The sequence below is a fragment of the Rutidosis leptorrhynchoides genome, chromosome 7, assembly GCF_046630445.1.
Source record: "Rutidosis leptorrhynchoides isolate AG116_Rl617_1_P2 chromosome 7, CSIRO_AGI_Rlap_v1, whole genome shotgun sequence".
Taxonomy (NCBI): domain Eukaryota; kingdom Viridiplantae; phylum Streptophyta; class Magnoliopsida; order Asterales; family Asteraceae; genus Rutidosis; species Rutidosis leptorrhynchoides.
Genome location: NC_092339.1, coordinates 4,618,969 through 4,645,657, shown reverse-complemented (window position 1 = coordinate 4,645,657; position 26,689 = coordinate 4,618,969).

The following is a 26,689-nucleotide window of genomic DNA, read 5'->3' as shown; positions in this document are numbered from 1 at the left end:
GGAAATTATGGGTTATTACCAAGGAGGTTATGGGTAATGTTCGGGGGTATATTTGTGAATCAAACCTAGTATTTATCATCTCCGTTGCATCTACATACTTTCCTACAATATTGAATCTCAATGTTGATACGTAAGCACTCATATTTTATCTTTTATATATTAATTGTGTATCCATGTCTAGTGCTCGAGTATATATATTTAAACATGCTCGTATGCTAAATTTTGTCGTTAAATAGTTTATGATGAATCACGAATTAAATACATATATTACTGGTAAAAGGTATATGATATGCATGTTTTTGGAAAGCTGGCGAAAAATCAATGACTTTTCATTTAGATATCGAATAGTTTCGATGAACGGATTAAGAGATATGATCAACTGAATTATGATTGACGTTAATTGAAATTGCTTTTGAATCTGCAATTAAGATTTAAACAACTTGTTTACGAGATTGATAAAATGGATTTTTGAATATTACCAACCGAGTAAATGACTCCTTATATAAGGTATGTCTCATTTTGTTGAACTATTGTCAAAATTGACTTTTTGAAACGACTTTGGATAACTTTTGTATGTCGATCTCGAGCATTAGGATTGTGATACACTATGACCTAACCTAGATTGATAGACATTTATTGACCAACATATGTTCTCTAGGTTGAGGACTACGGTTATTTGATATTCCGAGTTTCGATCACATTTTGGTGAACGACTTTATATGCTGCTAAGGTGAGTTTCATTTGCTTCCTTTTTAAATGCTTTTGCAATATATATTTTTGGGCTGAGAATACATGCACTTTATTTTAAACACAATAGATACAAGTACATACTAAATTCTACACCGAGTTTGAACCGAAAATCCCTTAGCTTTGGTAACTAGTAACTGTCGGTTATAAGAATCGATGGGCGCAAATAGAGGTATATGGATCCATAGGGCTTGACATCCCCGTCTGTTCCAGGTATAGAAACCCTAGCCCGAACTATAGAACAGATGTATTCTATTTGAGTTTAGTACACGTTGGTTTGCGTGTATTGTACATTTTGGTTGCATGTATGTTAAAACAGGGGTACTTATTATATAAACGTTAAATTTTAGTTACCAGGGTGCTCAATCTTGTAGAATATTTTGATAAACGTTTCTGGATGAAACAACTGAAATCTTGTGATCCACTTTTATATACAGATTATGCGAAACAATAAAACTATGAACTCACCAACCTTTGTGTTGACACTTGTTAGCATGTTTATTCTCAGGTTCCCTAGAAGTCTTCCGCTGTTTACTTATATGTTAGACAAGCTATGTGCATAGAGTCTTACATGGCATATATATCAAGGAAACATTGCATTCACCAAATCATCACCATGTATCTTATTTTGACTGCATTGTCAACGGAATTACTATTGTAAACTATTATTTACGGTGATTGTCTATATGTAAAATCATCAGATGTCGAAAACCTTTGATTTAAACATTCATTTATGGTGTGCCTTTTCAAAAGAATGCAATGTTTACAATACGTATCATATAGAGGTCAAATACCTCGCAATGAAATCGATGAATGACGTGTTCGTCCATATGGATTTGGAGCGATCGTCATAATAAGGTAGTTGAAAGTGGAGTGAATGAGGCTCCACCAACTGATCTTGGGCTTTTAAGTCGTTCCCCAAGTGAAATTACCAAAATACCCACTTTAAAATATCTAAAAACACAAAATCAGGTCTGCCAGCTATTCTGGACGGCGTCCAGAATATTGGACGGCGTCCAGCCCTTCAATATGGGACGGCGTCCCGCCCTTTTGGACGGCGTCCCACTCTGCTGAGAAAACAGGATCTTACACCGTAAGGTAGTTTCAAAAAGGGTTCTTGAGTTGCCTGTTGCATTCTAGATGCCATTAGAAATGCAATGTTTACCTTAAGTGAGTGTATGAGACACCACAAAAAAGTAACCTCATTTGCATTAATTCTCCAAAGTAATTCACCCTTTCCATATACGTTTATGGAGATGATCTATTGCCATAGATCATATGTTGAAGCAAGGTGATGCACTAAGAAACCCTCTTTGTTGACGGATTCAAATTTGAGTGGTCCTTCACTCGGTGTTTCAAGAACACATTCTTTTTCCAACCATTCGGGAAACTCATCAAATGAGTTTGGGTTAAGGAAAAATTTGATCCCGTTACTTGGAACATCCATGATATTTCCAAATTCTTCAAGTGTCAAGGAATAGCTTTTGCCATAGAGAGTGAATGATATCTTCATATCATCATGGAATTAGAAGTTTGCATAGAACTCATTCACATGAAGAGGATATAGAGGTCCTCGAAGATTGAGAAAGACATTCCAATTCACACTAGAGAAGTTGGCCAGCGAATAGGTTGAGAGTTGATGGGTTGACACTTATCTTCCTTCGGCAATTTGTCTCATGATTTGGTTGTGGGTTTTTAGGGATTGTGAAGGTGGGTATGAGTTTTGGTTGAGTGTGCTAGTATTTATAGAGACCTACTAGAAACTACTTTTACTTTTTCACAAGAGAGGTAGGTTAAGTGAGAAAAGTCTTTTGGTTGAGAAGTCAATTTTCACTTGAGAGAAGTTATTGAGCCTAATAAGACAAAATGATTTGTTAGTTTATGCAAGGTTTATTTTGCAGTTGAGCTTCGGTCGTCCGTGATGTGAGCCGTGGATTAATTGTTTTGGAAAAATTTAAACTCGCTGTTGGTACAGAACACACAAGGTTGGGCTCACGGTTGACCGTAGTTCAGCCGTATATAAATCTGACATGCTTGGTATTTTTGATTAAAGGCATGTAATAAGCACACACAAATACTTCATTAAACGCACATAATAAAGTTCTTCAAACATTTTGTTTTAAACATTCAACCATTCAACCATAGAAAGTTTTCACGAGAGTTTGTTAGAATTCTTCACTTGATTCATCATCCTCCTCATTTCCTGGCCTACAGGTCAAGCTTCTAATCACTCCTTTAAGTAACTTCTTCATTTTTGATTCCTTTTTCAGACTTTTGATTTGAGTCTGATAGATCTTATCCATCTTGGCATTGACCCCAAGATCCCTCACGGGTTCATTTTCTTCTTCGTTTTCACTGTCTGATATCTCAATAGCTCCTCTGCTCGTTCCTGCCTCATTGGTAGTTCTTCTTCGTTTGGAGGTTGATCCTCCTGTTGTTTTTGGTGGTAGGATTGGTTTATGAGTGAGTGGAAGAGAGTCATCACTTGTGATTTTAAGGTGCCTAAAAAGTGTGTTTAGATGTATTCCATAAGGCAATCCTCGAGTTGTTTCGGTGATGCGTCCACTCATCCTGGTTGCCATCAGATAGGCAATATTTACTTTGATTCCGCTTTCCAAACACCACAAGAGAGCAACTTGAGTAGCATGAATGTTTGAGTGATTTCCTGATCTGCAGTAGATGTTGTAGTTAATGACTTTGTTACAAACTTCATACTCAGAGGAGAGATGTCTATCAGTACTCCAGATCTCTCAATTTCAGAGCGAGGAACATTGTCTTTGCACAGTGCATCTATTACTGCCATTTTGTTGGAGATAAAACTTGGAAGATATGCCAGTCCATGATGTGAACTAAAGAATTCTTCACCATCTGTTGGAACTTGGAGAATGCGTCTGAAATCCTCAAGTGAGTAGTGGTAATCGGTGCCTTGAAGACTGAAGGAGACTTCATTGTTCACGAAATTGAAATTTGCATAAAATTCGCGAATGAGAGATGGATAAATGGGACCATCAAGAGTGAGAAATACTTCCTATTTAAGAGTTTTGAATTGTCTCACAAGTTCTGGCATTTGATCGTGGGCAACTTTTCTTCCTTCGGTGATAGGACGTCTAGAGAGAAACTAAGCATTGTACCTAATTCTCTCTGTAGGATCCGAAGGTGGGTTGTATGAGTCCTTTCTTTTTGGTTCATCTCCTCTTGCCATTTTCTACACAATGATACTTCAGATTAGTTCAAGGTGTATAATTTCAATTGTAGGCAACACATTTTGCAAACTTTAATTATCATAAATACTTAGACGTTTTGATGTTAATGTTCTTCACATTTTCACTCTTCATTAGTGTCAATGAGTTTGCAACTAGATTAAGATTTTCACAAAGTTCATATGTGTTCTAGACTTTTGAAATCATCATCAACACATGTTTTGATATTTAATATTATTACACTCAATTAGCAACAATGTCATTTATATCATATGAACAATGCTTCTATGAAAATCTAACCTAGATGTATAATGAACCCTAGAATTATCCAAAGTTAAATCAATGCATACAATAATCATTACTACAATCGTTTCTAAATTGTTCTTCAAGAACAATTTCAATTGTTTGCATCAATTTAGGTTTTGATTCATTCTAGTTAGGGTTTTTTCAAAACCCTAATTCATCATACAAACACAATTGAATGTTAGAAAAGCAAGGATTAATCATACCGAAAGTAGGAATTGAAATTGAGGGAATGAGCGTTCTTCTCCGTGCGGTCAATCTCCTCAGCCGTGTGTAGGTGTATATGTTTTGAAGTGGGTTAAAAGAAATAAAAGTGAGGGTTTAATTTAATTTAAAACAGAATCAGACCACGCACGGTCGAAGCACGATCGACCGTGGTGTTAGCCATGTAGATATTTTTCCACGCACAGGACAGGAGTCTGCGGTCGAGTATACGGTCAGCCGTGGTGCTGCCGTGGATCCTTTTGATCACTCGTTTCTTTACTTCTTCTTTCTTCGAATGCGTTTTGACGACTCTTAGGTTCTATAGAATACTTGAGGACAAGTTTTCTTTTCCTAACATTGAATGATTACATCCTCCCGATGTTTAATCATCAATGACATGTAATAGACTATATCTATATGTATATTTATATTCAATCACATATAGTATACACACAACGCATCAATCTAGTATTTAGCATGCAATACATGTTTTCACATAAACACACAATCCTAAGGCAAGTAAGCTTCCTACACTTGATCTTTTAAAATCATTTTTCAAAAACAATTTGCATTTGTAAGAAAAACCTTTCATTTATACAAAGTCTTGTGACAAGGTTATTTTCATTAGTATTTTGATCATTGATTTTGATTGATTTTAAGATTACCCAATCCTTGACTTATCCCTATCATGGAATTGCTAGCTTGATCCATTTTTCCCATGTTTTCAATTTTCCTAATAATAGACAATGGACTTTGATTACAGGATTTGTGTTTGCTAGAGTCGTGACATACATTCATTTTATGTTTACCTCTTGATGAATCACAAATAGTTATCCTTTCAAGTTTTCTTTTCAAAGAGTTATTTTCATCAATTAAAACTTTGTTAAGTTGTCTAACTTTGTGTAATTCTTTCTCTAAAAGTTTTACTTTGTCACGACTACTATCATACACAAATTTAATGGACTTGTAATCATCTAACAATTCTTCATAATTAGAATCATAGAGTATATGTACCTCATTGCAATCCATGCTTGAGACATCATCTTCTTCGAATGGAGATTCAACCTCTTCTTTACTTTGACCATCTTGATCCACATCATTCCAAGAACTCATGAGGCAAAAGTCTTCATCTTCATTCAACCATTTTGCTTGAAAATCACCAACCTTTTTTAAACCCTTCTCTATTCCTCTACCCTTTAAACTCCTAGAGTTTAAATCGTCTTGAGAACATAGTGAGTCCCAACATTCTTTTGCACTTTCACATGAGATTATCTTTAATCTTTCTTCACTATGAAGAATTCCATGAAGTAGTGAAATTGCATCAAATTGCTTCAAAACATCATTGTTTTGAAAAGTTGACTTCACTAGTCTTGAACTAGCTTGTGATACAAAGTCTCCTACTTTGATTATTCTCCACAAGTAGTAATCCTTGGATTTGAGATAAGACTCAAATCTTGATTTCCACACATCAATATTCATCTTATCAAAGATTGGTGCTTCTTTCACCAATTCTTCCAAATATCCCATAGTTTGAGTTGATTCGAGAATCGTTGACTCAAGTTTTTGCACAAAACGAATTTTGACGCTTTCGCGATCGTTTGTAGCGCAATGATTTGAGTAACCGCTCTGATACCAATTGTAAGTAACTAGAGGGGGTGAATAGTTAGTTAATACGTTTTTACCAATTTTTCGATTGATCACCAAATTCGATTTTACTTTGATCAACCAACTCAACTCAAACTTGATGTGTGTAGTGTATATGTTCAAATGATAAATGAAGTAATGTAAAGAGCATAGAAACAAGGATTTATAGTGGTTCGGGTGGATGCTAACTAATCCACCTTAATCCACTCCCCGATTACACTAATCGGGATTTGTTGCTTCACTAAGCACTTTTCTCCAAACCCGGTGGAGATCCGATTTACAAGTCTTCAATCTTCTTTAGTAGACAACAAACCTAATCTTTCTATCCCTTTGAAAGATCAACTCCAACCTAGATCAACTTGTCTTCACCTTGAACAAGTATTAATCTCCAAATAAGATTAATCAACTTCCTAAGTCCCTTTAAGGAAGTAGATCACTAAGCTTGCCTATGCTTTCACTAATTGAAGTTACAAGACTTATACACTCTGCAATGATTATCCTAACACAATACTAGGACACACATTACATTAAGTAAACTCACAAGATAAATGATTTTGATTAGTAAGTTTACAACAACCCAATTATATATCTATAAGATCATAGAATCTTCTCTTGCTTGATCACATCTGAGTAGTAGTTGATGCACTTGTGATCACTGGAGATAAGCCTTTGAAATATGCAAGAGGGTGTCCTTTTAATGCTCATAAATGTTTGCCTTTTATAGTGGGATTCAAAAAATAGCCGTTGACACACGGTTGCCTGCACGGTCGACCGTGGTGCGACCGTGCGTGCTTCAGTCCAAAATTGGTATCCGTTGTATAGCCGTTTGACTCAGATTTGAACACCACATTTTGGCACCGTTACTCCTTCTAGCACCTGCAAAAGAAACCAAACATCCTATACAAGTACTATATGCATTAAGTGTGTGAGATTTGGTCTTATTGCATGAAAGTGACTAATCATTCCAAAAGTGGCAAACCCAACATTCTTGAAGAAGTGTCTTGATTGATATTTAGGGAAATTTCAGTTTGGTCAAGACTTAGTTAGTCACATTAATGCTCTTGGTTCAATTCTAAAGGCTAGTCAGTATATCATTAACTTCCTAGTTCCAATTAATCACAAGTCATGTTTCATTTGAGTTTAGTTAGGGATTAATTGAATAATGTCTCTATAAGATAATCATGAAGTATGTAGAGACATTAAGGTTAATTTATTCTTGAACAAGCAATCACACTTAGTTACTTAGACTAGACCAAATAGACAATTGACTATAGTTTCATTGTGAACCATATTACACTTAATCTATTGGAGTAGGTTAGTTACTTGAATCCCAACTAATGAGCACATGGCAAACATATTAATCAAGTTTACAAGTTTATGAGTATTAAGCATTATTAGCAAGTAGAAAGTAATACTCACATAGCAAGAGATAGTTATTCTAGGATTAATCATATATATACTTGCACAACTTATAATTCAAGCACTTAATAAGTTTAATGTGCAATATAACACATTACATGATTAATGTGTAAGCACACATTAATGTCCAACACATGCACAAGGGAATAGAAATCTCTAGTTGAGACTTGGTGACCATCCTAAATGTATCTAAGTGTGTTTTAGGATTACAAGTCATTTCTAGTTTAATCTTGAGAGCATGGTTCTTCATTTAGCATTAATTAATCACTAAGTCATTTCTAATAGCATTTATTGTTCTAGTGATATTGGCTTAAGTGTGTTGGTACTTGATGATCATACTAAGGATATCTAGATAAGAATTAAGATCATAAGTTGTTGATTAACACTTATGTGTTATGCCTAATCTTGGTTAATTTGTCATTAAGATGTCATTAGGCGTAATTAATCACAATTAGTGTTTTTATGACCAAAACTCAATTGAGTATGGAGAAGGCATCTATTCTAAGCATGTTGAGAAAGGTTTCATGAATTATAGATGTCGGGAACTAGTCAAACTTTATTTGGTCAAAAATGGTGACAGAAGAAACTGAGGTCGCACTGCGGTTGACCGTGGTGGCGACCGTGCAACTTGTTTTCACAAAACTGCGTTGCAATTCAGTTTGAGGTTTCACGGTTGACTATGCGGTCGACCGCACCTCGACCGTGTGTTTTCTTGAACTTTTAATTTCATTCTTAATACTATGTTTGACATGGTCGTTTGCAATATAAAGTATAGATTAGTGACCTTGCGTGTTTTATGTTAAGATGTCAGTCATCACTTATGCATATGTAAGTGTCATCATCAAAACATATTCTTTGGTTAATTACACTTTGGTTAATCATACTTAAGTTTATTGTTTAGTGTATTAACCCACATTCAACCAACAACCTCAAATACCAATCAAATTTTACCACAACACCCGCAAACGCCCTTACAAAAGCCCCCATTACAACTCCATCAATCCCATGTCATGGCCATATCAGCGACTTGCCCCAAAGAGTACACCATCTTCACTCCACCTCACAATCACCATTATCCGTGGTCTAACAACAACGTATAAACTTAAACTGATAAACATATAAAGTTTTTCTTGTTCAAGATTTTCAATAGAAATTTAGATAAAATATGTATCAATCATTGAGAAAATTATACGTAATTCTTAACATATATTTACCTTCGATATCATATAAGTCTGTTTTGTGTTGAATTGGTTGAGTTCATGCAGGTCTACTTATTGGCTTGGCTATTTCGAAGGATTCGCTTCGGCGGGTGATTGAACTAAAATAGAATTTTTGAAAGTGGCACTCCTTCCTTGCTTCTTACCCTGTAGTGAAATTTTTTTTGGACAATAGTTAGTTTGACAATCGATCGTAGCACTCGCCCCTATCTCTTCTCTAAAGGGGCGTACACTCGTTGTATACTAAATGAGCTCACGATATTTATGAGTTGTTCTATCCTTGTCAATTAATTATGTGGATAGTTCATTTTCGTCTTGGGTGGTTGCAATTGTTGGGGTTGTTTATTGTTGTTGTTGTTGCGGTCGGTTGTATCTAGACCTTCGTCGCTGTTTATTTTATGGTTTTTGCATAGGTTATCGTTTGTTATTATTATTATTATTATTATTATTATTATTATTATTATTATTATTATTATTATTATTATTATTATTATTATTATTATTATTATTATTATTATTATTATAAACTTAAAAGTTTTAAAACTTACAAAAAATTAGTGGGAAGCCTAGAGACAATCTGAGCCCCCACACCTCTAGCAATAGCAAAACCTATCCTAGTAAAAATATGAGCAGCAGCACCGGCACCAATATCTTGCGACATCGAACTCTTCTGAACCCGCTTTAGCAAAAAAACAGCCTCCTTCTCTAATTCCCCAAGGGAAGAAAATGAGAAAGGAATGAAACCATAACCAATCGCCTGACAGCTAGATTCGTACTTGACCCGCTTCCGACAAGCCGCATCAACCACAGCACGTCCAGGGACAAAGTCAGAAAGCCCAGACTGTGTCAAAGGAGAAGACCTTATCAAGTCAACACAAACATCAAGACCACACTCCCAGGAATAAATTAACACATCTGCAGGTCTGAGGGCCCTGTCGTTCCCTCCAGACAACCCAATGTCAACCTCCTTTCTCTCTGAAATCCCAGATCGATAATAAACATCAACAAGGGAATCCCGAACAACATTATGTCGATGCTTAATACCCACCATACCAGCACAAGACACCGCGTGATCCCCGAAAATATCTCCAGTAAAAACCCTAGAACAGGCAGAGCATGCCGTCGAGATAGCGAACAATGGAACACCCAACTGGTAGCACAACACACATCGGTAAGTCTTTGCGTTCATCGTCTAACCCAACCCCAAAATAGGGACTGCCCTTGGCCAAGCAGAGGTGTGATCACCCTGCTGTGATTTCCATAAGGCTGATTGTCGGGGAGATAATGAAAAAGTAGATTCTGCAGAAGCGGTAACCTTTGTGAAATAAACATCTGCCAATTTCTTCATGAGTATTGGGGCAGCGACCTCACTCGGATTACCTAAAATATCAAACCCAACCGTTTTATTAAACAGACCCAATGCATCTTCATAAGCACGACCAAGACCAACAATACCTGCATGACGTAGGAGCTAGGTCTGCAACCCAGCAGACTGTAATCGAGAAGCCACAAAAGCATAATGACGAACATCTCTCGCAGAATAAACACCAAGCCCTCCAAATGCAAATGGCAAGGTGGCAAGCCGCCACTGCCAATCACCAAACCCAGGCCCGGAAGCAGTAACAATACGCTCCAAGGAAGATCGAAGGGCTCCATCGAAAGCGCGTTGAGCTGCCTCAAATATACTAGGAGGACAAATACGCAAGGAAAAGTAGAGTTTAGAAACTCCCGTACATGCCCTAAGCAACAACAACTCACACTGAGGATCATCAAGCTTAGCAACCTTATTCATAAGCGCAATGGACTTGGTCACCCTTTGCATCACCAGTGCACTACTAAAACCAGGATCGGAACTTGCGGGGACCCCAAGCAACTTAACACCATTTAAAGGTCGAGCAATATTTGGAGGAAAGACACCAACTTGCCTGCTGCGAGGGTCCTCCGTAGGCCAGAAAATTTCTGTTTTTTCCACGTTGAGATGTAGCCCAAAACGAGGCCCATCCTCCATAATCAAATGCAAAACCTTCCCCACCACCAAAGTGTCCCCAATGATAGTGCCATCATCCAAATACCACGCCTGAAGATAAATCTCAAAATTATCTCTGATTTTAGAAACCAAGGGTTGTAAGACCAAAGCAAAAAGCAGCGGACCAAGGGGATCGCCCTGTTGCATCCCCTGAGAAGACCATAAGGTGTGGTTCCCATAATACAATCTGGCTAGATTAGAGTAGCAAAATTCAACCCACCGAGAAATGCTCGGACAAAGGCGGCGAACTTCACGCAACATGACCGTACGATCAACTAGATTGAAGGCATTTTGAAAATCAACTAATAACATAGAGAGGCCAACATCAGAGCCACGATGTAACAACCCAACCCGTTAACCAACCAATAACACGGAATAAAAAAAAATTTCTTTGTGCAGTAAATGGCGCGGCGCGCCATGACCCCGCGCGGCGCGCAAAAGGGCCTGGACAGGCTGCTGTCCCAAAAGGTCAAAAACGTGAAAATGTTTGACCACCTCCCGACATAATTAGACAAAACGCTTTTCACCACATATTCAAATATGTAAAACTAACACGTTCCATTAATAGAAAGGGTTTTACAACGCCGGGCCCACCTATGCCCAAATTACCCTTAAAGTACGAATTACAAGTTTTCGACCACAAGACTTTTAATACAAATAAAGCCAAGCATGGCGATTGGGGATACTGATGTGTGCGAGGTGTACTAGGAAATAGTATTAATTTTTACAACGAAATACTATTAAATGCGATACAATTTTACACAAGATATTTATTTATTTATAGAATGGATATACCTAAACCTTGCTACAACACTTATAGGCAGTGTACCAAATCGTACAGTAGTGTAGTTTTTAGTAAGTCCGATTCGTTCCACAGGGAGACTTAAAACAAGCTTAACGCTATATTTTTAAAAACTATATTTGTAAAAATACAAAAATATATAAGTAATATTATTATTATAAAAATGGGGTTTTTACCGTTTAATGATCGGTTTGTCGATTTTAAAACTTTAGTCGCAGTTAAAACCTAATGTAAAATATTAATTATATAAAAGACTTAATTTAAAACGTAAAGTAAATAGCGATAATGAAATTGCGATAAATAAAAGTGCGATAAAATAAAATTGCGATAATTAAAAAGTACGATAATTAAAAGTGCAATTAAATACAATGACAATAAATTAAAGTGCGATAATTAAAAGTGCAATTAAATATGAAATATATAAATTATGCTTATTTAAACTTCTGTAATCATGATATTTGACGTGTTGATTTTAGTTTTATTACCATGGGTTAATTGTCCTTTGTCCTGGATTATTCGATATGTCCATACGGATTTGTCCATAATAGTCCATCAGTCATAATCATAAAGTGCGAAAGTCTTCGTTAATTTATTCTTATTCCCGAAGTCAAATATTCCAACTAATTGGGGATTCGAATTGTAACAAGGTCTTAATACTTTGTTTAATGAATACACCAGGTTATCGACTGCGTGTAGTCCAAGGTTTTACTACTTTGTTAACAATTAAACCAATTACCTTTGAATGTAATCCACCCCTGTTTCAACAATTCTATTAACTATTAATCCAGTTCCGTGTTCAGTAAAATGAATAATTATTGGTATTTATAGATATCCCGCCCACCGTACCCAGTCAAGCGTATGTGGTTATATATAAATACGTCAAATTATAAGTCTATATATTAAATCAACGAGGTATCATTTAGTTAATAAAAAAACCCATTAATAGTCCATAGTCTAATTTCCACTAGTGTCGTTCTTTTATCCAAACCCCAATTATGGTACAAAGCCCAATTACCCAATTTTAATATTTTTAGTCCAACATCATGATTACTTCGGCATTAAATAAGCATAATAATAACTTAGCTACGAGAAATTAATTTAAAAATAACATTAACCATAACTTACAGTGATTAAAAATAGCGTAGCGTTACACGGACAGAATTTCGACTTACACCCTTACAACATTCGCTAACATACCCTTATTATTAGAATTAAAATTAAAATTAAAATATATATATATATATATATATATATATATATATATATATATATATATATATATATATATATATATATATATATATATATATATATATATATATGTTTACGAGTGAGATAGAGAGAAAGATGGATATTTGGTGAGCCAAAACCGCGAATTTATAGGGGTGTGGCCTGCCACCTACTGCCATGCGATCGCATGGAAAATGGTCATGCTGGCCATGCGATCGCATGGCCCTGGAATTCAGCTCACATGTCTTTGTTTGCATTCTGCCGACGGTTTTTATTATAATATATAATATATAAATAATTTATATAATTATTTAAATATTATATTTTATTCTTGTGCATAGTTGACTCATAATTTTTAGTCCGTTGCGTCGAGCGTTGAGAGTTGACTTTGGTCCTGGTTCCGAATTTTCGAACGTCCTTGCGTACAATTTAATATCTTGTATTTTGCGTTTCGCGTCTTGTACTCTTGTAATTTTGAGACGTTTATCATCAATAATTGGAACCAATTTGATTGTACTTTGTACTTTTGAGCTCTTTGGTCGTTTGCGTCTTTAATTCGTCGAATCTGTCTTTTGTCTTCACCTTTTATTATTTAAACGAATATCACTTGTAAATAGAACAATTGCAACTAAAAGCTTGTCTTTCTTGAGGGATAATGCTATGAAATATATGTTCGTTTTTAGCATTATCAAATATTCCCACACTTGAGCGTTGCTTGTCCTCAAGCAATATAGTCTTGAAATAAAAATACTAGAATCACTTCTTTATTCTTCACACTTTGTACATCAGTGATTTCTATACGGCGGTATAAACAATGATAGTAACAGTGTGGTTTACAGTCCCACATGACTATGAAAATTTAGATCCTTAAGGAAATTGGATCTTTATGAAAACATTTGATCTTTTGAAAATTCAATCTAGCTTTTACCCTAGATAAGTTTTTCGGAATAACCCTTCACCGGTGTTTGCAAATTGTTTTTGTGGGTTTGGTGGGTTTCATATTTGAAAATTTTAGCTCAAAACTTATGGTTTTGTGTCACCCACTTGCTAACCTTGTATTGGGAAAGCAACACGTCCAGTATACTTGCTCCGTATATTACCTTTCGATAAACTACCGTCCGGTTGTAAAGGAAAGCGTTGAACAAGCAACTGTTAAGGCATTGTCCCCTGACATGCTTTTAATTATGGTCTATAACGTGTCAAATGCAATTACTATCCTTTGTAGGAGCAATAGTAAAGCTCACCCTATAATTTTTCGGTCTGGCACAAGGTCCTGTCTTTGACCATGCTATGCAACCACCGTTCTTACGGTTGACACCCGATTTGGTTCAGGTGACCTAATGAATTCCAGGTGAATTCCTAGGATTTTACTTTCAATGGTAATGAACGCATTAAAAATGGGTTTTTAGAAAACAAATCGGTTTTAATTTTGATCAAAATATTTTCTCGTTCAAGCCTGAGTTTAGATATCATCGAATTCCATGAGTTTGTAATTCTCAATCTTTAAGGTCAATCTCTAGGATTGAGTAATATCAGGCTTAAAAGCAGATTTTTGATCTTTTAAGGAGATTATCCTTTCTGGGGATCTGATTCATTAGTCTTATCAAGCTAATTTGCACGGCGTCCTCTCCATTTTACGAGACAGATCCTCTCATGGTTAGGATAAGTCTGACCACTTGGCGACCCTGTTTGATGCTGAGGTCCTTGGATTTCCAGTTGATTTTCGAGAAAACTTTTCAAGGTTTTTCGTAGACTCTACAACTGGTCTGGACGACAACTTCCTGACCTAAATCAAGAAGCGCGTGTCTTTTTCAGAAGACTTTACTTCCTTTTAATGATGGAATTGATTCATCGTGTAGATCCATCTTTCTTTCAAATATATTACAGTTTTTCAGGTAAAACGGTTAATTTTGTCCAAAACAAAAGTATCTTCAATTATTTGTACAAAAATATGTGATATATGTTTTTAAATAACTTGGTAAATTTTTCCCACACTTGGCTTTTATTTTCCTTTTTATTGTCCTCTATTCCATTTTAAATGAATTCTAACATTTTGGTTTGTTTCTCAATTTATGTCCTTTCTGAGGTAACAATAATTTCGGTGTTAACACCTAGTTTTATCGTTCATAAATATGTATAAACATGATTTTGAGTTCATTTAATTGAAAAATTTGAGAATTTTACTAGAATTGGGTAGTCAGTATATAAGACTAGGGCTGTTCTTTATTATCAGAGAGCACTAGATTCTAATACAACTACTGCGTTACTAGTATTTTTAATGGTAACCAAGTGTATAAGTCAAAAAATTTAAAAATCCGAAAGAATTTAACCCCTTCCCACACTTAAGATCTTGCAATGCCCTCATTTGCAAGAAATCAGTAACAATTTAAATTATTGAGGGTGATTAGCGTAGAAAAATGATTAAATTTTACCAAAGTTTCCAAATATATTGGCGTTTGTTTGTTGAATGATAAATGGTGCACATCATTTGTTCATTCCGTCTTGTTGTTACATCACATTTGTTTTTCGTTTTATCATCAAAAGTATTCGCTTTTGCTGAACTTAATGCCAGTCTTTGAAAATGCGCTGTTTTACCCTGTTGTGTATAATTGACAATATACATACATACAAATATAAACAAGCATGTTAATTTGAAATGGGACTTAAAATCCCACTTTCAAATCAAATATGAAATTATAGTACAACATAATAAAAATATTAAATATTACAATAAAAGTATCACAATATATTATGTTTAAACATAAATAAATAAGAATAATTAAAAGATAAAAATCATAAAAATACCAACGGGAACTATGTCAATCTGGATAGGGGTTCCAGTTCATGTTGGCGTCCGCGTTCCATGGTTGGTGATAGGTGTACTGGTATGCCTGATTAGGGTCGTAGAGAGTAAATGATGGTCTCATCTCGGGCTGGTGTGGAGGAGAGTAAGCGGGTCGGGTCGGAACGTAGTGATCCTGAGGTGACAGCCGGCTCATAATCTGACGCTGATGATAGTCCCATCTATCATGCTGTCGTTACCTGGAATGCTCGTAATCATTCCGGGCTTGCCACTGCTCCATCCGACGAAATCTCTCCGCGTTTGTCATATCTACCTCATCTATATGCTGGTAGACGTCAGTCATAGCCTCTCGAATGACAACCCTAATGTCATCCGCTTCCACCATTTTCTCGTCTGAAACTCTCTCTACCTGAGGATGACTACCTTCATAGGATACTGGCTGGTTGCGTCTGCTCTTTAATACCTTAGCACCCTGATAGACCTTTAATCCTAAAGGCTCAACCTGTTCCCTACATTCTAAAAGTGGACCCCCTTGGTTCCTAACTACACCTAAGTACTCTCCAATGAGAGTAACAAAAATACCTCCTCCTATTATTCCCCCTTCCTGTATTCCTTTCACCATCTTAGACAAATAAAAACCAACACAGTAGGGGATATTAACAAAGCTTCTTGGGTCTCGAATACACTTTAGGTAAAATAAATCATGTAAGGTCATTTTCTCCTTATTGTGACCTCTCTGTGTAATCGAGTTAGCCAAAAATCTATGAATTATAAGAAGCTCGGCTTTGTTAATATGTAAGTAGGAGTGTTTTCCTCCCAGTGTAAAAACATTATAGTTTGACATACGCCTCCAAACGGCGTTCGCGTCAAAATTCCTATCTACCCTTTTACCACGATAAATCAAATTTATACAATCGGGTAGTAGCAATTCACTAGGAGTGTAAATCTGTAATGCCCTGGCCATGTCCAGCATGGACATCCTGTACATCCTACGACCAAGTATAAACCTAAGAAAACTTCTATCATCTAACCTATCTACATCTGCATTTAATGCTATAGTACTCATAAGCTCTATACACCATTCCTTATATACAGGTCTACGAATGGTGAATAGACATTCCCAATCGGTAAAAGAAGAACTGCCATACCTTTGAATCAGATGCTCCCTAACTGAGTTAGCTAGTTGGACCCTTTCCAAAGGATCCCAATCGATTACTCTTGGCACCTCTACATTTTTAGGTAGTAATTTGAATTTGTTACTTTGATATGCCGGGTAATCCCTCCAGCTTCTATCGAATCTCAGATTAGGATGCAACGTGTGTTCAGGAATCGTTGGGTATTCTACTGGTGGATGTATCGGAAATACTGTGAAGGCATCCACAAACTGTAGCGGATCATAATAAGGTACGTGTTGATCAGGCTGTTGTTGTGGTTCCTGTTGTTGCTCCGGTTCAGGTTCATATTGCATTTCTGGTTCAGGTTCTGGAGCAGGTCGTCTAGATGATGATGATGAACCTCCAACTTCAGTATTAGTAAATCTCTGCAAAACACATTAAACACAAAATTTGTGCATCCAAATATGCATTAGTGTTAGCAGAATAACAAATTAACACAATTACAATAACATGTTAAATCAAAATTAAACTTATACACATTTTCACAATTATAACAATTCTACACTTTTTTTTTTCCAAATAAGCATATATGAAAATGTATACAAAGTTCACAAGCATTTAACTCAAATAACATATCAAAATAGTCATTACTAGCAATTAAACAAGTCTCAAATGGCAATTACATCAAATTAATCAAGTTCATGAATTTTAGACTTAAAAGTCCACTTTAATCTTCAAAAATCATGTTTAGGATCAAAGTTTGGATCATTTAGCTACCTAAACATGTTACACTACTTAATTTAGCAATAATTCATGACAAAAATCGGCCATAACCTGTTTATATCAAAAAGCCCCAAATTGCTCAAGAACACAAACCCTAGATTCCTAAAATTTTTGAAGTTTTTGACTTCAAATCATGTTAAATAGCATCAATCTAGGTTATACATGCATAAAATACAAACAATTTAACTTTAATTACACTAAAAATTAACAAAATCAAATTAGTTAATTATAGCTCAAGAACACTAAAAATCAAATTTAAAGAGGTTTAGGAGTGAAATTGTTACCCTTTTTGATAAACTCCTTATCAAATTCATGTTTAGAGCGGATTGTAGCAAGAAATTTGGTTGATTTTGGTGAAAAATTGGTGATTTTAGGGTGATATGTGTGTATGTGTTCGTGTGTTTGTGTATGTGTGGAGTGTGAAGACAGATTGCTCGCTGATATTTATTTCTGGCTAAAAATTCAGCTCCATGCGATCGCATGGAGTTGAAGTGCAAACCCCATGCGATCGCATGGGGTCCGGGTACAGTAACTTTTAGTTTTTTTTTTTTTTTTTTTTTTTATAAAAATCTTATACTTAATAAAACATAAAATTAATTAAAAATTAAAATTTTGTTTCTTTTTAGGATGAGGGCGTTTCGGATCGTTGTCCTAGTCCATCCCTCGACAAAATTTTAAAATTTGTCAATTAAAAGCGCGGTTTTAAAAGTAAAGATTTTTTGGTTTTTTTAATGTTTTTGGCTTACTTTAATTCAATAAGAATAAAAATAATGATAATAAAAGTTCTCCTCCCTCCCTTGGGTAGAGCAATTTCGGTTCAACGACCTAGTCTTCAACTCACGACAAATTTTTAGAAATCAATTTTTAACTTAGCGAAATAAAGTAAATTTTTGTTTTTAAATTCACACCAAACTTAAATTTAAAATGCATAAAATTAAAAATTCAAATTATTAAAATTAAAAATTCACACCAAATTTTTATTATATTTTTGTTTTTATACATACAAACTTATATTAAAAATATTAATTTTTCAAATATTTACAAACTTAAATATATTGATTTTAAAAAGTTCACAATATTAATTTAATTTTTAAATATTAATTTTAAAAATATGGTAAAAATAAAATTAAAAATCTTTTTGGTCTTTTATCCCACTTTAATTAATAAAATATTATCAAAAATATACGCCCCTCTTTTCGGTAAAGTAATTTCGGCTATATTACCTAGTTTTACTCCTGACGAATTTCTGAAATATTTTAGGTTGATTGATTAAAGATATTTATACCTTAAGAATAAACGGTAAATTTCGCAGTGATGTAGTAAATTTTTATATGATATCAATAATTTCGGTCGCAAAACCTAATTTTATTGAATACCAATTTAATACTTTATAGCGAACAATTTAGCGTTTATTATCAAAAGGTTAAAAGCAATAAAAATAAAAACTGTACATACTTACCTGTAAGATAGAATTCTCAGTGACCTGCTTTAGCCCACTCATAAGATAGTCGGACTAATTGGTTTTCCATAGCTACATAGGCATAACCTCGAGCATTCAACATTTTTTCTTCGAAACATATGAACGGTCCATCTCTGCATAAAGTAACGAATTCGGTATTGGAATATGTCTGATTCGTCGAGCATTTTCCTTCGTGTGACCATTTTCCGCATTTGTGACATCTTTCAAGGTGTCGTGCTCTTCTTTTCGCTGCGGATTTTGATTTTCCTTTACCAAAATGTAACTTATTATTTTCGTTCCTGGATTCTTTTCTTACTCCGTCCAATTTACCTCTGATTAATGATACCAATTCACTTGGAAGGGTGTCATTATTACGTTTAGTGATCAAAGCGTGTAGCATTAGACCATGGTTTAGTTCACAGGAAGTCTTCATCTCGTAAAACCTAAAAAAATAAAAATTCAGAATGGGGGGAGAAGACTAGTTCTTTAGGGTCTGCTAAGGAAAGACCATCCGGATTCCATTCTCGAGAACTACATGAAAACAGAAAATCTAACTCTAACAGAAATACATATTACCCTAAAAAGATTCGAACCTCCCCACACTTAGTTGAAATTGTGATTAACGTTATTTTCAATTGGATCATCAACAACTTGTATATCTCTGACTTTTGCTTCAATCCATTTGTTGATTTCCTCCGCAACTTTCACAAATTTAACTAACATTACCTTTTCTTTTGGCGATAAATTGGATAGTAATCGGTTACATAACTTAAAGTTTCCCTTAATCCTAGCATCGTGAATCCGTTTATAAAGTTTCTTCGTTGAACTGTTAAAAACGGGTTCATCTAATTTCATATCATCAACGGGGTTCTTTGTGATTGGATCATCATTAAGTGTTTCTTCATCTTCCCCACACTTATGTATTTTTATTGGTTTAACAGTTTTGGTTGGTGGAGATCTAAACTTTCGGTTCACAAAGGTGATTGATGTATCACCATCCCTAAGTGTCATTCTACCTTCTCTTACATCAATGAATGCCTCGGTGGTTGCTAAAAATGAGCGACCTAAAATTAGAGGAATATCAAGTTTTTCCTCCATATTAATCACTATGAAGTTTGCAACAAATGTCAAACTTCCCACGTTAACAAGTAAATTATTTGCTATTCCAACCGGGTGTTTAATGGTTAGGTCAAATGATTGAACACCTATTTTGGTTGGTTTTAATTTACCCATACCTAATCTTTTGTATAAGGAAAGAGGCATAATATTTGCACTTGCTCCTAAATCTGCGAGTCCATTATATACAGCAACATCATTAAGCAAGCAAGAAATGATAAATTCACCCGGGTCTCCTGCTTTTGTAAGTCGAGTTGGTTCGTAAACCTTTTTTGGTTGTTCTTTTCTTGGTTCTTTCACTTCTATTTGAACTTCTTTTTCTTCATTTCTTGGAATGGAAGGTTTATATAGGAATTCTTCTTCATCACTCCAATTTGAATCCTCCCTATTTACCAATTTTGATTTTTCATATGTTGTTGATAACATATTTATGTTTTCATTTTGAAGGTTTTCTTGGGTGGTGAAATTATGATTGACTTCATTGTCAACTTCCATCGGACCATGTATGTAATGTTTAACTCTGTGACCATTAACTTTAAATTCAATCCCATTTGAATTTATTAACTCTATTATTCCGTATGGGAAAACTCTTTTGACTATGAATGGTCCAGACCATCTTGATTTCAATTTTCCAGAAAATAGCTTGAATCGTGAATTGAAAAGAAGAACTCTGTCTCCTTCTTTAAATTCTTTTGAACTTCTGATTTTTTTATCATGCCATTTCTTCGTTCTTTCTTTATAGATTAACGAATTTTCGTATGCTTCATGTCTCAATCCTTCTAATTCGTTTAATTGACTTAACCATAGACGTCCGGCTTCATGTAAATCAAGATTACATGTCTTCAAAGCCCAAAATGTTTTGTGTTCAATTTCTACTGGAAGATGACATGCTTTTCCGTAAACGAGTTTAAAAGGTGTGGTTCCAATTGGAGTTTTGTAGGCTGTTCTAAAAGCCCAGAGTGCATCCTCCAATTTCATGGACCATTCCTTCGGATTTGATCCTATGGTTTTCTCTAAAATTCGTTTTAATGCTCGGTTGGTATTTTCAACTTGTCCACTTGTTTGTGGATGATAAGCAGTGGAGATTTTATGAGTTACTCCATATCTTTTGAGAACTTTCTCAAGTTGATTATTACAGAAATGAGTACCCCGATCACTTATTAAAGCTTTCGGTGTTCCAAACCTAGCAAAAAGACGCTTTAAAAAGTTGACTACAACTCGTGCATCGTTAGTTGGGAGAGCTTGTGCTTCCGCCCATTTAGATACATAATCAATGGCAACGAGAATGTAGAGATTATTATGAGATTTTGGAAATGGACCCATAAAGTCAATACCCCAAATGTCAAATACTTCACATACTTGAATGACATTTTGTGGCATTTCATCACGTTGACTTATTTTTCTGGCCCTTTGACAAGCATCACAGGATTTGCAAAGAAGGTGTGCTTCTTTGAAAATTGTAGGCCAATAGAATCCAGCATCGTAAACTTTTCTTGCTGTAAGTTGAGGCCCATAATGCCCTCCTGTTGGTCCTGTGTGACAATGGTTTAAGATTTGACTAGCTTCATTTCCGAATACACATCGGCGTATTATTCCATCGGGATAACTTTTAAACAAATGTGGATCTTCCCAGAAATAGTGTTTTATATCACTTAAGAATTTCTTTCGTTTTTGGTACGATAATCCTTTTTCAAGGAATCCACATACTAAGTAGTTTGCATAGTCTGCAAACCATGGAATTTCATTACAATCTATCTTCAATAGATATTCATCAGGAAAGTTGTCTTGTATTGCCGATTCATTTAGAACTTCTAATTCGAGATTTTCAAGACGAGAAAGATGATCAGCTGCGAGATTTTCTGCTCCCTTTTTGTCTCGGATTTCTATATCAAACTCTTGTAAGAGTAAGATCCAACGAATTAATCTTGGTTTAGCATCTTGTTTCGAGAAAAGGTATCTAAGAGCAGAATGGTCGGTATAGACCACCGTTTTAGCCAGAACGAGATATGAACGAAATTTGTCAAAAGCAAAGACAATAGCAAGGAGTTCTTTTTCAGTAGTCGTGTAATTCGTTTGTGCTCCTTGTAACGTCTTACTAGCATAACAAATAGGTTGAAATCGTTTTTCAATCCTTTGTCCTAAAACGACTCTCATTGCAAAATCACTTGCATCGCACATAAGTTCGAATGGTAGATTCCAATTTGGTGTTATCATGATCGGCGCATTAGTGAGTTTTTCTTTAAGAATATTAAAAGATTTGATGCATTCATCTGAAAAGATGAATGAAGTATCTTTTTCTAGGAGTTTATTCATAGGAGTGGCAATTTTAGAAAAATCTTTTATGAAACGTCGTAAAAACCGGCATGCCCTAGAAAACTCCTAACTCCTCTAACATTGGTGGGATGTGGAAGTTTAGCAATTACATCTACTTTAGCTCTATCCACTTCAATTCCTTCCTTTGAGATTTTATGTCCAAGAACGATGCTTTCTTTAACCATGAAATGGCATTTCTCCCAATTAAGTACTAGATTTGATTGTTCGCATCTAATAAGCATTCGTTCAAGATTAACTAGACATGATTCAAATGTATCACCGAAGACTGAAATGTCATCCATGAAAACTTCCATGCATTCTTCTATCATGTCATGAAAAATTGCCATCATGCACCTTTGAAAGGTTGCAGGGGCGTTGCAAAGTCCAAATGGCATGCGTTTGTAAGCAAAAGTACCATAAGGGCACGTGAATGTGATTTTCTCTTGGTCCTCGGGTGCTATTGGAATTTGAAAATATCCGAAAAAACAGTCAAGAAAACAATAGTAACTATTTCCAGCTAATCTTTCTAACATTTGATCAATGAAAGGTAAGGGAAAGTGATCTTTTCTGGTGGCGTCATTTAATTTTCTATAATCAATACAAACACGCCATCCTGTTACAGTCCTAGTAGGAATAAGCTCATTTTTTTCATTTGTGATGACAGTCATGCCACCTTTCTTAGGTACGCATTGAACTGGGCTTACCCATGGACTATCAGAGATTGGATAAATTAAACCTGCATCTAGCAGTTTAATAATTTCTTTCTTAACAACATCTTGCATATTTGGATTTAGTCTTCGTTGGCGTTGCACATACGTTTTATGACCTTCTTCCATAAGGATTTTATGTGTGCAATACGAAGGACTTATTCCTTTAATATCATGAATCTTTCATGCAATAGCTGGTTTATGAGCTTTTAGCACAGAAATGAGTTGAGATTTTTCATTTTCAGTAAGAGAAGACGATATTATTACAGGTAATTCAGATTCACCATGTAAATAAGCATATTCCAAATGGTTTGGAAGTGGCTTTAACTCTAATGTCGGTGGTTCTTCTATCGATGATTTGTATCGATATCTGTCTTCCTCTTTTAGCATTTGAATTTCTTCTGTTGTTGGTTCATATCCATTAGCCATAAGTGTAGCTAACATTTCAGTTTCATCAATTGGTTCAGTTCCTTCTCCTAAAGAACATTCTCCTGTTCCTTGTAATTCTGGAAATTCTTCTAATAATTCTGCATGTGAATCTATAGTTTGAATATAATAAGATGTATCATCTGTAGATTGCGGTTGTTGCATGGCTCTATCAACTGAAAAGGTAACACTCTCGTCCTCTATACTTAGGGTCAGTTTCTTACCAAACACGTCTATTATTGCTTTGGCCGTGTTTAAGAATGGTCTTCCTAATATGAGAGGAACTCGAGAATCTTCTTCCATGTCCAGAATAACAAAATCTACTGGAAATACTAAAGTACCAACTTTAACTAGCATGTTCTCCATTATCCCTCTAGGATATTTTACTGATCGATCGGCTAGTTGTATACTTATTCGTGTTGGTTTCAATTCTCCAAGGTCTAGTTTAGCGTATAGTAAATACGGCATTAGATTTATACTAGCACCTAAGTCAGCCAATGCTTCTATTGAACTAAAACTACCCAGAAAACATGGAATTGTGAAACTTCCTGGATCTGATAATTTTTCTGGTATCTTATTCAACAGCACTGCAGAACAATTAGCATTCATAGTAATAGCCGAGAGTTCTTCCATTTTCTTTCTATTCGTGATTAGATCTTTCAGAAATTTAGCATATCTAGGCATTCCTGAAATTACATCAATGAAAGGAAGATTGACATTTATCTGTTTAAACATATCCAAGAATTTGGATTGCTCGGCTTCAAGTCTTTCTTTTCTCATTTTACTCGGGTAAGGAAGTGGTGGTTGGTATGGTTTAACATAAGGTTTAGCCTTAACTGTGTTATCTTCATTAACCTTTTCAACTACCGGTTCTTTTTCCTTATCTTGATCAGATTGTGGTTCTTGTGGAGTAGAAATAGCATCATCAGAAATTACAGGTATTTCAGGTGGTTTAAGTGTAATACCACTTCTTGTGGTAATGGCTTTAGCTATTTCATTCCGGGGGTTAGCATTTGTATCACTAGGTAAACTTCCCAGTTTTCTTTCACCTATTAACCTTGCTAGGTTGCTCACTTCTTGTTCCAAATTTTGAATAGAAGCTTGTTAATTTCTAAATGCTTGAGCATTTTGTTCATTGGTTTGTTTCTGAGATGTGAAAAATTGTGTTTGAGATTCAACTAGCTTCAACATCATATCTTCTAAATTTGGCTTTTTATCATCGGTTTGTGGTGGTTTGTTTTGAAAAATAGGTCTTTGCTGATTGTAAGTATTATTGGATACTTTTTGATTGCTTGGACCTTGTTGGTTGTTGTATGTAACATTTCGATTATAATTCTGATTTTGATTGTAGTTTGGTCTTGGCGGTTGATAATTATTCTGATAATTATTTCCAGGCCTTTGGTTTATGTATGAAACATTCTCTCTTTATTCCATTGTTAGTTCAATACTGAGACAATCTTTTATCAAATGTGGTCCTCTACACTGCTCACAACTAATTCGTATTGAGTGGATATCTTTAGTCATCTTTTCTATTCATCTCTCGACAGCATCTATCTTTGCAGAAATGGAATCTAAGTCATGGCTAGAATCGGCTCTAGCTGCTTTAGATGATCTAACGATATCTTTTTCTTGGTGCCACTCATGTGAGTGGGAAGCAGTGTTATCAATAATTTTATAAGCGTCAGTTGCGGTTTTCTTCATAATGGAACCACCAGCTGCTATATCTATGTCTTTTCTTGTAGTGATGTCGCATCCTTGGTAGAATATTTGTACTATTTGACAGGTGTCTAAACCATGTTGCGGACATCCTCTTAATAACTTTCCAAATCTGGTCCATGCTTCATATAGAGTTTCATTTGGCTTTTGTGTGAACGTAACAATTTCTCCTTGAAGTCTTACGGCTTTAGATGCCGGAAAGAATTGTTTAAGAAATTTTTCAACTAAAACGTCCCATGTATCAATCGTCCCTTCAGGTAATGATTCCAACCAATCTTTGGCTTCTCCCTTTAAAGTCCAGGAAAATAACATGAGATAGATCTGTTCATTCTCAACTTCTCTTATTTTGAATAAAGTACAAATCCTATTAAAGGTACGAAGATGTTCATTTGGATCTTCCTTCGGTGCACCACTAAATTGGCATTGATTTGTTACCATGTATAGGATTTGTCCTTTGATTTCATAATCTGACGCATTAATGTCAGGTTGAGTAATTGCGTGACCTTGGCCAGTGCGTTTAGCTCGCATTCGGTCTTCCATACTTAGAGGTTCCAGATTCTCCATTATTGAATTTGTTGAATCTGAATCACTAGAGGATTCTGATTTAATGGTTGGTTCCTCAACAATCTCTGTTTGAATGATTGATGGTTCCGGAGGAAAGATTAATGGTTCAGGATCTCGGAATCGTCCCTGAATATTCTCCGGATTCTCAATTGTGAGGTCGGGTTCAAAAAATGGATTATCGAAAATTTGAATTGGAGTACTTGGTCGACTTGATGACGATTCTAAAGAAAAATTAACGGCGACAATATTTGCTAGATGTCTTGATCGAGTTACAGGTGGTGAACGTACAAAAGGTGGTGAACGTTTTGCTCGGTGCATTCACTGAATATCCTATTAGTTATAAAAATAAGAAAAATTATATAAGTTATCAAATTAATAGACTTTTCTGATTTTGCCCACGTTTCGAATAGCCAAAAGATGCAGCAGAGGGGCAGGATTCGTTTGGTCTCAATATAATTGAGTACTGTTTGGCTCCAATAACCCGGTCCACGTACAAATCCAACTATTACTACGAACCAGAAAATGGATGTCTATCAATTTAACCACTTAAAATAATTTTTCGTTTTGAAATTTTAGAGAAGAAATAGAAAAAAAATCTATGTCCTATAAACTAGAGCGTCGAGAAATAAGAAAGAAAATATTGCGCGTCGAAAAATGTCGAAAAATAAAAGGCATCGAAAAATAAAAATAAGAAAGTAGCGCGTCGAAACTTAAAAAGGAACTAAAAAAGAAAGTAGCGCGTCGAAACTTAAAAAGGAACTAAAAACTAAGAATTAAAAGTTACGTCTAAAAATATTAAAGCTTAAAAGAAAAACTATATCCCAAATGGCAATAACTTAAAAAGGTACTAAAATCTTAGAACAGCGTCGCAAAATTCTAAAGCACCTAGATCTTA